Source organism: Lactuca sativa, chromosome 8, assembly GCF_002870075.4.
Source record: "Lactuca sativa cultivar Salinas chromosome 8, Lsat_Salinas_v11, whole genome shotgun sequence".
In the NCBI taxonomy this organism is placed as follows: domain Eukaryota; kingdom Viridiplantae; phylum Streptophyta; class Magnoliopsida; order Asterales; family Asteraceae; genus Lactuca; species Lactuca sativa.
The window spans coordinates 224,300,732-224,315,578 of NC_056630.2; the positions used below are offsets into that span (position 1 = coordinate 224,300,732).

The 14,847-nt window shown below is 32.5% G+C and overlaps 1 pseudogene; it reads left to right on the plus strand.

The window, feature by feature from the left end:
* The first annotated feature begins 4,790 nt into the window (after nucleotides 1-4,790).
* On the plus strand, nucleotides 4,791-14,455 carry LOC111906223 (aquaporin PIP1-2-like; annotated as a pseudogene).
* The last annotated feature ends 392 nt before the right edge of the window (nucleotides 14,456-14,847 follow it).

Below are 14,847 nucleotides of genomic sequence, written 5' to 3' on the forward strand. Positions count from 1 at the left end.
GGGTCGAGTCAAGTACATACCAATTATAGTTATCGACTTAGACACTATATCCAACAGTAGTATCTTTAGAAGTCGCTAAGAGCGACTGAGGGATTGTTCTTACATTCAGTCACAGTAAGGGACCGGTATTTCGGGAAATGGCAATTCGGCTGGGACCAAGGTGGTCTCGGTTCATCTGGAAGGGGGATGAGAGTCAGCAGGATTTCAGGCAAGAGTGGTGATAGGGGAATTAGTGCGTAGAGCGCTGAGCTGATCAGGAGATGCTAAGTCACTCATAGCGGAATTAGATATTCACATAGTGATATATTTGACTCTGTTGCATAGCTATCGTCTGAGTCTTAACAGTTGTAAAGAGTAATCTTTTACTCGAAGGATTATCTGATTCACACGTCGTGTGGGGTTTTTAGCTTGGAGCATAGTAAGTGAAATTATTCAATGAGTATTGGTGTGATGGCCAGACTGGGAGTGGCCGAGATTGAAGTTTCAGCAGAATGTTTGATCTTGATGGAGATAGGAAAGGTTTGTTGCTTATGGCGAGTTGCCTTGGGAAGGCCAGTGACAACGCAGGGTAAAGGGGTGAACCCCTTGGATGTCAATTGTAAGTGATCGGGAAGTACCAGAAGGATTACCGGTTGAGTAAGAGTATTGTACCTAAAGGTTATAGTGAGTGGATTGTTCTCAGGATGATATTCTCAAGGATTAGACCGAGCACGCAAGGTATGAGATGATTAGGAATGCCGTGAAAGGTTGCAGGGTTGTGAGCCGAAGACCAAGAAAGGAAAGGAAAACCTCAAAGTCAGGAAGAGACTCGTCGAGTAGGTGGGATGACTCAACGAGTAGGAGGACGATTTGGGTAAGTGACCTACTCGACGAGTTGGGGGACCGACTCGGTGCGTTGGTCTGGGTTGGGAAAACACTAAATTCGGGACTTGGTACCCTATTTAAGGATCTTATTCCCCTTCTCTTGGTCTCATCGCCAGCCTCCATGACTAGGACCCACAGATCTCGAAACCCTAATGCTTATGAGCCATTTTTTATAGTATTTTGTGTTCTTGAAGTCAAGAAGAAGAAGAGGAAACTTAAAGGCTCAAGGAAAGGCTTGTGGATCCAGAAGTAGCTTCTTAATCTCCTCATTTTCTGGTAATCAAGTCTCTAACTTGATCATTGGTTCATTAGATCTATACTTTTCCTCTTTTATGAAGATTTTGGTCCAAGAATGGTTGCTTTTGGGATTTGGACGTCCCCAAGCAAGACTCTTTTAGATATGGAAGTATTTAGGGTGGTTAATGCATAAAGGTGCAAGCTTTATGCCATTAGAACTCCCCATGCAAGGTTAACGAGGTTGTTAAGGCCTTTTGAGCAAAAAGGGCCATGCATGGATGTAAAGGCAGACGCTTTGCGTGTTATTTCGACCCTAAAAGGTTGGATCTGGGTCCTGGATGCTTTGTGCCTGATTGCAATCGTGTAAATAGAATTGGAATTCGGAGGACTCGATGATTTGCTCTTAGGACTCAACGAGTCAGGCCATTTTCTTGCCCAAAACCCTTTCTGATAGCAGGTGTGTGTTGAATTGGTAGAGGACTCAACCAGTTGGGTTCATTATGGACTTAAAGATCATCGTACTCGACGAGTTCAAGGATGAACTCGGCGAGTCCAAGGCAATATCCCAAATTTATGAAGATGGGCTCGATGAGTTCAAGGTGCACTCAGCGAGTTATTTGTAGAAGGGTCTCGATTTGTTTAAAGGTGAACTCGACGAGCTCAAGGAACTCCCGAGTTGAGTCAACTCGTCGAGTCCCATAATTCTGGACTTCGAAGTCCAGAATTACATGTGGATTGTGGGACTCGACGAGTTGGTGGGTCAACTCGACGAGTTGAGTCAACTTGGAGCGTTGATTTTGACTGTTGACCTTGATCAAGGTTGACCTAGTTTGACTTTTGAGGGTTTTGTGGTCTAAGTGTTATTTTGGGTATTGATAGTTCAGGGAGCCGCAGGATCAGCAATTTAGGAGTTACCGGTTAACAGTCAGAAGTGTTCAACTAGTCTTCAGGAGTACGAGGTGAGTCTCCTCACTGTGTGCATGGGTCTACGGCCACATTATCGGCCCATTATATTTATGTACCATAGGAAGACCTTGGGGTTAGCCCTAGGCACTTATTGTATATGTTCTGGGTTACGAACTGATGTCGGGCGAGGCTCGATGAATGTTAGAATGCTAGAGGTCTTTATGATTCTTGAATGTATAGGTATGACAGGTTCCGGACCGGGGGTCCGATGTCGGGGCAAGCCCAAAGTATGTTAGATGAAAATATGTTTTCGGACCATGATTCCGATGTCAGGGAATCCCGAGGAAGGTTCATATGTTGTATGTTAGATTATACTTGTTGTCTCTGTGATACATGTATGTGTCGGGTAGGGAGGTGAGTGTGGGCGAGGTCCCATATCTCATCACTAGCTGAGTATAGATGGGGTTCCATATCTCAATATTAGCATAGTAGGGGTGAGGCCCGTGCTAGGAAGGAAGTGAGTGTGGGTGGGGGCCCGTATCTCACTGTTAGTAGGAGTATGGACGGGGTTCCACGACTTCTCAGTAGAAAACCAAGGGCGGGGCCCAATATTGGCGAGGCCTTAGTTCAGGAGTCCGGTTAGGATATGTTTAAGTATGCACTAGTATGTTATTTGATTGTAGGTATGTGTATAGCGGGCAAGGCCCAGAGACAGCCGAGGCCTAAAAGAGACATGTATGTATACCGAGCGAGGCTTGATGCCAGGCGGGGCCTGATGTCGAGCGGGGCCCGATGCCGGGCAAGACACGATGCAGGGGAGGGGACCAGTATGTGGTTATGCATATGTGGTAGGTTGGGATACTCATTAAGCTTCGTGCTTCTGGTTTTCAGTTTTGGTTTCAGGTACTTCCGGTAGTGGAGGGAAGGGCACGGATGATCGCATGACACACACCAAGAAGTTTTAGCCTGGGATGTTTTACTCTGATAAAAAGAACATGTTTTGAGATGATACTCTGATTTGATATATAAACCTTTGTTTATGGATGAAATGATTTGATACTTATGATTTTATTAATGTTTTAAAATGAAATTTTTGGTCATGAATTTTGGGATGTTACAGTCATAGTTTAATAAATAGAAGTAAATTATAATATTTCAAAATTACAGTTTAGTTAATTTATGATTAGAATTTAGTTTTTGCATTAATTTAACATTATTAACGAATTTGTAATAATTTGTAGAAAGACATTAAAAAGTTATGAAGGTTTCAATTTCATATGATGCAAGTAGAAATGCCTTCTATAAGTATATATAGATTTTCAAATTTTTTGTATGACTTTCCAATTCACCTGAACATAGTAAAAGACATACATCCCCCATACTTTCAAGGCAAGACTATGGAGGCATTAATTTCACCTTTAATATTCAATGAACACATCATTTATCTTTGTAGCTGTTACAATCTCTAGTGCATTAAGTATTCATCAATTGCCCTTTGAATCTCTTGCTAAAAGCATAGGATTTACTACCATATAACCTCCATTTTGTATGAATAAAAATATATAGACCAAGATACTTGACACGTGCTTCATTAATCACAAGAAAAAATTAATCTTTTTCATAAACCCATCAAGTTGGATTTTTTTTTCTTTACCATACTTTGACTAAACATTCACTTGATATCCATCCAACAACTTATATAGTGTGATAATGTCCAATATTTCCCCTATATTGTATTCCATAATTTAATAAGTGTACCTTTCATGAGAGAGCATTGAATATATCATTGTAGATTTATATCTCACTATTCTTCATAATTTAACAAGCCATTTTGGAAACAAACACTTGCTTGAAAGTGGGAGATTTTGTTATGGACCACTTCTGATCTTTAGAAAGACTCTTCTTTTCTCCAAAGTGATTACTCCAAACAATGTCATCATTAAACACAGTCTGAATCAATAGAGTCTTGTAACATCTATTCATCAAGCTCAGAAACTTCATCAAATCATTTAACCAAAATTGAGATAACACATTCTTTTTAAGATATCGTCTGTCAGTAAACTTTTTATCACACATTCTTCTAACTTTTGTGCTTGTCTTTGTTTTAGATTCAGGGGATCTATTCTTTGGAACCTAAATTTTCTTAGGTTTTCCCTTTTTCTTCAACTTCTTATATCTTGCCTTATAGAATGAATTTCCTGTCCATTAAGACACATATGGATTTTTGAAGTTGTTCTCACGTCTCATAGGTACCTATGATTTTCAATTTTGGTATACTTTCTCTTCACTAATCACTAGTTTTTTGTAGGCTCTCATCCCATCAAAAGAATTACTTGATCTGGATGAAATACCAGGAGGCATTCTCTTTGTTGCATCACCAATGTGAATAACCCTAACAATATCTTCTCTTGTTTCACGAAAAACTTCTTGAACATTCAGAAAACAAGGATCTTATACAGCATATTCCTTATATTTTCACCATTAGATTCTTCAACAACTTTTTCTTGGGGATTTTCTTCTGAAGCTAGAGCAACATTAACAACTTCTTTTTTCTCTTTTTCTTCTGTATATTTGATTTCACTTAGATTAGACATCAACAACTAGTCAATATGTATAGGATGCTAATTCCATCATGTGATACATTTGTATCATAATTAATCCATCTTAGGATCATTTCTCCATAAAAATCTAGAGCACTACAAACTATACCTTCAGGGAAAAGAGTAGATATTTTAGGATACCATGTCTCTTGAAAAAGATGTAGATGACTACATATCGAAATCATGATAAAACTCAGATCTGAACAAGAATCTTTAGTAAAAACGAATATCAAAGATAATGGGTGTAGATCTGATGTGAGAAAATACAAATCTAGAAAAAATGATTCAAAAACCATTCATATCTAGAATGCTTCTTTGCAAGTCGTTCAGATCTAACATAGATGTAGCAATTTTCGAGTATAGATCACATAATAACTAGAAAACTTACACGAAATTCATGAGAATGATTCAAATATGAAAATATGTCACCTTTGATCTTTAAAACTTGAAAGAATAGATTATTCTTCAAGATCAAACTCTGATACCAATTGTAGAAACCTAGATTCACACAATATGAGATGGCAATGCGGAAATTAAGAATAATAGATGAATCAATCTCAAATAAACAAGGAATCAGTGAAATATTTATGCATTCATATGATCATCAGATCTTATTACAATGGAGAAACCTCACATGAACAAAAATAAACTCTCACTTTCTCTGTTTATATGAAAAACAAAAATCTGAATAGAAAAAGTAGGCACCAACTAAAATAAAAATGACCTAAACTATTTATAGTCCTAGGGTTTAAATTTTGAAAAAACCTTAAAATTACTAGGTCAAAATAAAAAGTTCATTTGTCAAACATTTTAATATCCAACACCACTAACGTCCTTTGTAAAGCTAGAGTTTTCGTCATGGTCATTTTATAATGCTAATATTGCACTTCTTGTCCCTAATGATTTAGATGTTGACCGTAATGGGTGTGGTTAAGTCTCCAACCAAACATGGTATAATGGGTATTCAAGGAATCACATGGGCCTTCGATGGTAGATCTTCGATCTTGTTTATTACACTAACGATATCTTAGGTATGTTTCTATAGGAACAATAATTTTATTTTATTTCTTCTTTAAATTGTCTATAAAGTATGTTTTATCTTCAAGTACGAGGATATTAATCCAACTGTTACATTTGGATTAATATTGGCAAGAAAATTGTTGTCGACCAAGGTAATGTTCTACATGATGATGTAGCATCTTGGAGCGATTTGTGATTTTGGAGTTGTGAAGGGGCTCAAGGTAATGTGTAGTTTAAGATGTTAGGTAGTGGTGTTACTCTTGTCACCCATTGTTACACCAAGGGTGATGGTCTTAGTTTTGAGATTGTTGGCAATTTTTGCTTGCATACACTCTCTTCTCTACAACTAATGCTAAAAGAAGTGAAAACCCCACCCATGTCCCTATATTGGAGGAATTGAGGCGATGGTGACTGTACTTTGAGATACACACTCACAAAAGGTCAAAAGATGACGATCAAACGTATATAATCAATCGTGTAATTCAATTGTTGAACTTATTTGTCTGATTGTCTATTTTCTCTAATTAAATTGTTAACGCACCTTTTTAAATATTCTTGATCCATTTCTATAGGAATAGCCACACATAAAAGTAGGTCGAACAAATGGGTTGTTCGAATTCCCCCCCCCCCCCCCCCCCCCCCCCCCCCTCCACACACAAAACCACCGGAGAGATGATAAAACCTGTCAAATTAGTTATCAGTCAAATAATAGGGAACTAGAGGTTATATCATATATATATATATATATATATATATATATATATATATATATATATATATATATATATATATATATATATATATAAGTTGGATCGAGTGATGACTCAAAAATAAGTGGGGAGTGCGATAACAATAAAAAAAACGCAAATCGGAGGATTGAACAAATCCTCTCTAATAAATGAAAGCATTTTTGCTGTTTGTCGCACTTTAATTTAATTTATCAAATGTCATTTTGTAATTATTCTCAATTAATTTTTTTTTTCACATGTCATTTTATGAGTTTATATTTTATTAAATTCCATATAATATTTTAATATAAAAATTGCAATAAATGTAGTAATAAATGGATATTGATTTTCATTAATAAACTTATTTTTTAATTTCAAAATTCCTAAAATTAAAGATAATTAATTTCTTTTCTTTATTTAATTTATTTGTTTAAATTTAGAGATAAAAAACATTTTCATTATAATAGTTCATTATTGTTCTTATTTTCTTATATATATATATATATATATATATATATATATATATATATATATATATATATATATATATATATATATATATATATATATATATATATTCAAAGTTCTCTTTTATATATTTTTTTTAAATTTAACTCATATAATACATGAATTTCATAACTAGTTTAAAATATAATAATATAATTTAAAATTCCAAACAAATAATCATGTAAAAATTTTATACCAACTAAAATATGTATTCAACAAACAAATACTAGATCGTTATTAATAAATTGGGAGTTACCCCACTGGTATTGAGATTTGAGACGCATGTTTTGTTTTTATTAAAATGTATTGGAGTATCGACATCGTTGGATAAATAGTATTTTTTTTCTTTAATGTTTTGTATTATTTTAATAAACTTACAAAATATCATTGACTAATAACATATTTTTTAAAGATCAATCAAAACATTTATTATTCTCTATTTTTTTAAAGTAAATTGACATTTTTTTTGTTTTAATTTAATAATATTTTACTTATATAATACTTATACCTAAATGTTAGAATTTTATATTAGTAAATAAAGTTTATTTAATAATCAAAAAATAAATATATTTTATAAAAAATATTTTATAGTTTTAAGTAATTAAAAATTAAAAAAAAAATCCCGCCGTTCAAAAGAAACATTCAAATTAGAAAAATAGTAAAGAGTATAAAACATTGTAGTTAAATACTATTAAATCGTGTTTTTGTATTTTTATAATTATCTATGTAAAATATTTTATTCATTTTTATAGTTTTAGAAAGAAAAATATTCAACAAAGTTATAATACATGTTACTGAAAGTATAAGTTGTAATGACTTTAGTGGGACATTTGGGCTACTGTTTAATTTCCGGCACAGGGTATATATATATATATATATATATATATATATATATATATATATATATATATATATATATATATATATATATATATATATATATATATATATATATTTTTTTTTTTTTTATTTTTTTATTAGGTGCATCCGCTTGAAGTACGAAGGACACCTCTATTAAAATAGTCTGTCTCCGTCACTGGTACGAAAAGATCTAGTAAAAGATTTAATATAGATAATAATAAGTTAACTAATTTTAAAATAAAATTAAAAAAAATGTTAATATGCAGCATATATTATTTAATAGAAGCTTTTTGTTAGATAAAAGTGAATGTAACGATTCGGCAAAATAACAAGTATTTGTATGCTTATCACTTGGAGATAAGCTCTTGGAAAAGTTGTTTAGTAAACTTTTTAATTAAAAAACTTAAAAATAAAAAACTCTATATTTTTTTACAATTGCTTTTTTAATCTGATTTCAATATTTTGTTTATATTTATTGTTTAATTACAATTGATTAAAAAGATATAAAACACATAAATAAACTGAAAAAACAAATTAAAACAGCTTGTTAATTAATAAGATTGTTAATTATAAATAAGATATAAAACACATAAATAAACTCGAAAAACAAATGAAAACAGCTTGAATCTACTACAGCTTTTATTTTGCAAGAGTTTTTGGTTTTAAAAATCTACTGAAAAAAATTCTAAAAGTTTTCCATTGTTGATGTTTTTTTTAAAACAATTTTTAAACTGTTGTTAAAAGGATTCGTGACTTGACCTTGTTATGATATATATATATATATATATATATATATATATATATATATATATATATATATATATATATATATATATATATATATATGCTTAGGTTATCTTGTTTTACTAACTATTGTGTGTTAGAATATACAGATCTGGACCACCGGATGGAATAGAATCAAATGTCATGATCTGTGGTCTATGATATTAGAATAGGATAACATGTACCATATAATCACATAAATTTCAGCATAAGGGCATTTTAGTCAATTAATTTATGTTAAAAAAGGAAATTTTCTGATTTTTAGGGATAATTAATTCTTTTATATTTAAAAATATGTATTTTAACTTAATTCAAATTTAAAAATTCGATTTTATTCTGTTAGAATGATAAAATGCAAACCATAAACTAATAAATATATTTTTCGATTTTATTTTGTCAGAATGACAGAATGTCAACCATAAACTAGTAAATACATTCTGAAAGAATACACAAAATCGATTCTTGTACTAATAATATACCTAATAATTACATTGTATGATTTTGATTCATTGAATAATAACATTCTGAAAGAATAACTATTGTAATGCTTAAAAAATAACAACATTTTTAAACACTGAATGTGATCATTCTTTAATTCATCCTTCAAGCCTTTCCCATCAGGTATTCAAGCCATTCTTAAAACCATTTTTATCACAAATTCATTGCTAAAAATTTTGTAGTGATACACTTGTATCAACTTCAAGCCATTTCTATCACAAATTCATTGCCACGAATTTTGTAGTGATACACTTTTAACAACTGCACACTAAACATATAAATAATTAACTACAATTCTATCAAAATACAACAATAATATTCTTATAGAATAAAATATTCTTATAGAATGGTTTTGAATATGCTTAAAGAATTTGTATTATCAAGAATATATCCAACGAAAAAAAACATTTGAAATATAAATACATGAAAAGATCATGTTAACACAAAAGGCGACTAAAAAAAATAACATTCTTTGTTGAATATTCTAACAAAATAATATATTTGTTGCATAATATTTTTAACATTCTTTGTTGAGTATTCTAACAGAATAATATACTTGTTGCATAATATTCAGAAGCCACAAAAACTTAGCTTTTATATTTGAAAAAAAAATAAAAAGATTTCTTAATTTTTTGATTTTCACCTTTGTTCGTTTTCCAAAAATGATGGTATGCAGTAAATGCAAGTTCTCATCAACTTTCCTCTTGGACAGTTTCTGGCAGAATACATTCTGACAAAATACATAAAAGAATGTTGTTGTTTTTTTCATGCAAGCCTGAACAATGAATAACAAGGCTGCATAAAAAAAACTTCAATTGTAATGGAGGGTTAGAAAAAATGAATAAGTCATTAAAAGAAACAACAATTGTACTGGAAATGGAAATGGACAAAAAATTATTACATACTAGACCGTGTCCTCGCCACCACTTGCCCTGCATTTTTTCCATTAGGTTCTTCACATAATTATTTTTGCTGGAAGGGGGTCAACAACTGCACTAAGATATTTAATGTATACCTTCAAAATGTATAAAAACTGTTTTTTATATTTATATGTATATATACTAAAATTGAATTAAAGTAAAAGAGTGATGAAGAGTAAATGGAAATGGACAAAAAATTTCTTTCAGCTGTTTCAGCGAACAGTTGGCGGGCAAGGATTGCTACACAAAGAAAGAAAGAAAAAAAAAACTAGAAATACCAATAATCTTGCAAAATTGATAGGTTAGATGATGCTTACATGTAATCGATGCTAGGCGACTGCTGCCTCGAGGTCTCTCTAGAATCGCCAATAACAGTGAAAAGGAAGTGGTGGCGATTGTTGTAGATGGCAGGTGGTTTGAGTTGTTGCTGATCGGTAAGAATGGAGAGGAAAAAGTGGTTCTTGGTGGTCTTCGATGGACAACAACACCACCACCACCACCACCCCTCGGTGGTGGTTTTTCCCACCAGTGAAACACAAAGAAAAAGGAACATGACTCTAACTAAGTCTTCATGGTCGATCAATTATGAAAAAGGAATCAAAAAAAAGTTTATATATACGACAGTGGTGCTTGATACTTGTTGCAGTAACAGTAACACTCCAACTGAGTGTTTCGAATTTTTAAGAATTGAAGAAATTAAAAGATGGAGGTCGGCGAAGAGAGGAAGTGGGCAGTAGTGATGATGATGATGTTGATGCCGATGATAAACGTATTCGACCATACACATGACTAGGTCAAATATATTTACTTTATTTCCTTAATTGCAAGATTTCAATTAAATGATTTCCTTTATTAAAAGTACAAAATGTCCAAAATACCCTTTAATGATTTATTTAACGATTTATTATTTCTTGAATTTTTATTGGTGCATTTAGACACATAATAGTTGCTAGAAACATTTAAACATATATATATATATATATATATATATATATATATATATATATATATATATATATATATATATATAGGTTCATTTAAGACCATATTAATTTTTTGTGAGACCGTAAGATGCAATCAAAAAATAAATTTAAATTGAAAAATAAAAGAAAAAATTCGAAAACTCTTTTTTTGATTATTATTTTCGTCATTTTATTTACCTAAAAAATAAAAATAAATAAATAAATAAATAAAAATTACCGTTTTTTAAATATATATGAAATATTCTTATAGAATATTATACTGTAAATATTCTAATGTGATTTTTATAATATTATAAAATTCTAGTATTCTATTAGATTTGTTAGATATATAAAATATTCTAATATTCTACTAGAATATTTCATAAATATTTCAAAAAAACGGTAATTTTTTTTGGATAAAAAAATGACGAAAATAATTTTTAAAAAAATTCGAAAATTTTCAATTATTTTGCGTTTTAAAAATGTTTTTTATCTACAAAATAAGTGGCTAGGATCGCGTCTCCCCGTCTCACAAAATATAGTGGTCTCACATGAACCTAACCCTATATATATATATATATATATATATATATATATATATATATATATATATATATATATATATATATATATATATATATATATATATATATATATATATATATATTCTATCCTAATAAAAGAGTACCAATTCTGACACATGGCAATCAACCAACCTCCTCTAATCGATTTTCCCGATCAATTTTCTATGTGAATTCCTGAAATTGCCCATTTGGTCAATTTAACTCGCCCCTCAGCAAAATCAAAACGTGATCTTCACCTGTTTATTCTACATTTAACAACCAAAAAATTCGGGGATTTGAATCGGTGCTCTGCATATCTTCCGGTCTTAGTTATCTTCCTCATTTTCTGTCTTATTTCTTTTATCCGATCCCTGATTTTTTGAATTCAATAGTTCTTAATTTGTTTTGAAATCACGATGATTTGTGTTTTTCAAATAAGAAACATAATCTATCCAAAACTAAAATCGGTGGACTAGGGCTTCTATGATATTCAAGGCAATGTATAGGTTGTGAAGCTATGGCGACGTCTCTCCCATGCCAGCTCTGACATTGAGGTTTGAAATTTAGGTTTACCTCTTTGATTTCAATTAACATATGGTTGTTGTTAAACCATTTCGTTGTTGATTCAAATTTCAAGATTGCAGCTGTAACATCCGGAATTCCAGGTATTATATTTTATCAATTATTTTTGGAGTTAAGAGAGGGACTCGACGAGTTGATGCCTAGACTCGTCCAGTCGGATCGCGATTGCTGATTGGATAAATGAAGGGACTCGACGAGTCGGTAAGGTTGGACTCGACGAGTCCGTGCTGATGACTGAAACCCTAAATCCCCGGGCTTGAGCCCTATTTTAAGTACTTTATAGCCTTCATTTGCGGCTACCAGTCCAGAGAGAGATACCCTAGCGATTTTGAGCGAGTTGTGAGAGAGTTTGAGTCTCTTTGTTCGTTTTTGGTGTGATTTAGCCAAGGAGGAAGGGTTACCAGCAAGAATGGGGCAAGAGGACTTCATTTCAGTGGGTTTTCAGCTTGGATCTTTATTTTGAGGTAGCTATTTGATCCTATTTCTCCGTTTTTGCTTAAGAGTATTGAATTTAGGGTTTTATATATCTTTTATAGCTTGTTTGGTTGAGATTTAGTGTCCCATTGAGTAATAACCTTTGGATCCGGACCTTTTGATGTCCAAAGAGCTTGAACCACCTTGCTTTTTGTGGTTCTATGGAGGAAAGGGACATAGGTTGCCATGTTAGAAGGGATTTCACCAAAATAAGTCTAGAGTTCCTTGCATGTGTACCAAGATTCGACCTTTACGTGTTTATTGGTCATGGGGAAGTCAGATCTATAGATTAGAGAAGCAGATCTGACCTCAGGAGGTCAGATGAGTGTTGTCATGGGAGCAATTCGTCAAGTTCATAACGGACTTGACGAGTCGAGTCGGGTTGCCCCGCGATTCGCGAACTGTGATAACCCGTTGAGTGTAGGGTTGACTCAGCGAGTCGAGTGAGGATCAGGGGCGAAGAGGACACGCATGTACTCGCCGAGTCACACGAGTGCACTCGACGAGTCTGGTCAAAGTTTGACTGTTGACTTTTGTTGACTTTTAGGGTTTAGTCAATGTTTGGACTTATGAGCCATTAGAGGGGTAGAATGGTCTTTTACCCTTCTTAGAGAACTTATAGAGAGGGGTTAGCCTAGCCTTTAGATGTTGTATTAATTAGAGTAATTATTTATGTGATTAGGCAGAGGCTAGTGCAGTATTTCAGAGTTCGAGGTTTACCGAGTTATCCGAGGTGAGTCTTCTCACTATACTTTACCTAGAGTGGTAATTAGAGTTGTGTGACAGAGTATGTTGTATGCTATTATACGATGTAATATCTATGTGATTGTGTGCTATATGTGATTCATAGTTACAGAGTTAGGACCAAATGGTCCATAGAGTTAGGACCAGAGGGTCCATAGAGTTATGGGACTGGAGGGTCCCACTAAGACACTTTGACCAGAGGGTCATACAGAGTGATAGCCTCGAGTGGCTAATATGTGTTGTATGTGGTATTTTGGGGAACTCACTAATAGTTTATGCTTATAGTGTTGTGTTATGTGTTTCAGGTACCAGTGAGAATCGCGGGAAGGCGACGACATGATCAGTACACACATGAGGAGTTTTTATACATTATGATCTTGGGTTGTGTTTCTATGGATTGATATGTGATACAATGAGATTTTTATAATATTATGAATGAAAGTATGCTTTTAAAAATGTGAAAAATTGTTTGAAAAATTACGGTGTTACAGCAGCCCTCAATTTTAGGTATGTCTGCTAAAAATTCTACATATTTTTCGATTCCTTTCAATTCTACCCTTAAAACGGTCAACAATTTCTTTTAACTAAGATCCCATAAAACCAGGGAAAATTGTAAATATATTTCCCGCTGTATCGCAAGAAATCAATAACAAATCATAGCCAAAATTGAAATATGTAGTGGATTACAAATACAGGGAGGACCAAGCTAATAAATTCGTGATACTTCAAATGGGTGTTGTGTTGATGTTCGATGGTAAAATGCATGTTATCAAGGTAAATTCTTTCTTCAATCCTTTGCATTTTCTATCATTCAAAATTTACCCAATTTATCGTTTCATTATGATTCCATATTCTATAGTTATACAAAGAATATGAAATCTGAATTCATTACAACATATTTGAAATTGATGGGAGAGAAATGATAAGGAATGAAAACAAATGATTTCTCTATCAAATTCCAAGTTGGATTATGGTTTCTTTAGTTTCATACTTACAATTGGTAGACAAAAATAAAGCTATCATCATTTTCTTTAAACACAAAGTGACCAGTATCACTCGGTTTATAGACTGGAGTGGCATTGGTGTATATGGTTGACCTATGATTTTGAAATTTTAATTAAACAGGTAGGAAGAATGGTTGCTCAGTTTGCCAAGCCTCCATCAGACGCTTTTGAAGAAAAAGATTTGTTAAGCCTCAAAGATTAGCTAGAGCATACTCCCAATCTGCAAGGTAAAACTTTTAAGACCAAAATGAAAAGAATCAATTATACCCATGGATCAAAAATGCAATTATTCTAAGATTTATTTTTCTTTGATATGTCACATGCTCCTTAAAACTCACCTTCAAGAAAATCAAGGCATAGAGATGTAAGTCGGTCTCATTCTCTTTTCATTATCAACTGACCTTTTCACCCTTGTTTATGTGGACATCAATTGATAACTCAGGTGAGAAACATCTTGAATTATCAAAGGACAAAAACATATAACCCATATCTTTTTAATCCTTTTATATAAATCTGACATCATATATTTCTTTTCATTTCACCTTAGCTATCAGCTTACGAGAATCCTGTTGTAGAAATATTAGATGACTGATG